Here is a 745-nt window from a genome sequence, read left to right on the forward strand (position 1 = left end):
AGGAATAAAGTGTGATTTTTCACTATTAATTTTAGGGATAAGTATTATTTTGGTCCATAACGTTGAGGGTCAGAATCGAAACCATTTCCAACGTAATTTTTTGTTTAGAATCATCCTTAATGTTTTTTTTCGTATTAAAACCGTCCTTTTAATATTTTCCGAACAAAAATACCCTCTACCACCACCAGCACCTTTACCTCTATCACCACCAACACCTTTACCTCCAGCACAAAAAATAACATCAATGAAATCAACACAAATTCAACAAATCAAGGAATCAGAAATTCAACAAATTCAACAACCAAATCAACACACAACAACAATAAAATCAAAAAACAACAAATCAAAATCAGAATTAAAAGTAGAAGTAGAAGCAGTCACAGGAGCAGAAGAAATAGAAGCATAAACTCAAGTAGAAGCAGAAAACAGAGGACAAAACAAGGAGCAGAAGTCAAAACAAGAAGAAGAAGCAGAAGCAGAAGCAGTCACAGAAGTAGAAGCAGAAACTCAAGCAGAAGCAAAAAGCAGAAGTCAAAGCAAGGAGCAGAAGGTGAAGCAAGAAGAAGAAGCAGATGCAGAAGCCGAAGCAGAAGAAGAAGCAGATTTAGAAGAAGAAGCAGATGCAGAAGCCGAAGTAGAACCATCGGCGCTTCTCCGACGGCAGCTTGTGGACGAATCGGCAGCGACGGCTCAGCAGCGTGGTCTCCCAATGACGACGCGACGGCAGTAACGAGCCCTAACAGCG

The sequence above is a fragment of the Arachis ipaensis genome, chromosome B06 (assembly GCF_000816755.2).
Source record: "Arachis ipaensis cultivar K30076 chromosome B06, Araip1.1, whole genome shotgun sequence".
Lineage (NCBI taxonomy): Eukaryota > Viridiplantae > Streptophyta > Magnoliopsida > Fabales > Fabaceae > Arachis > Arachis ipaensis.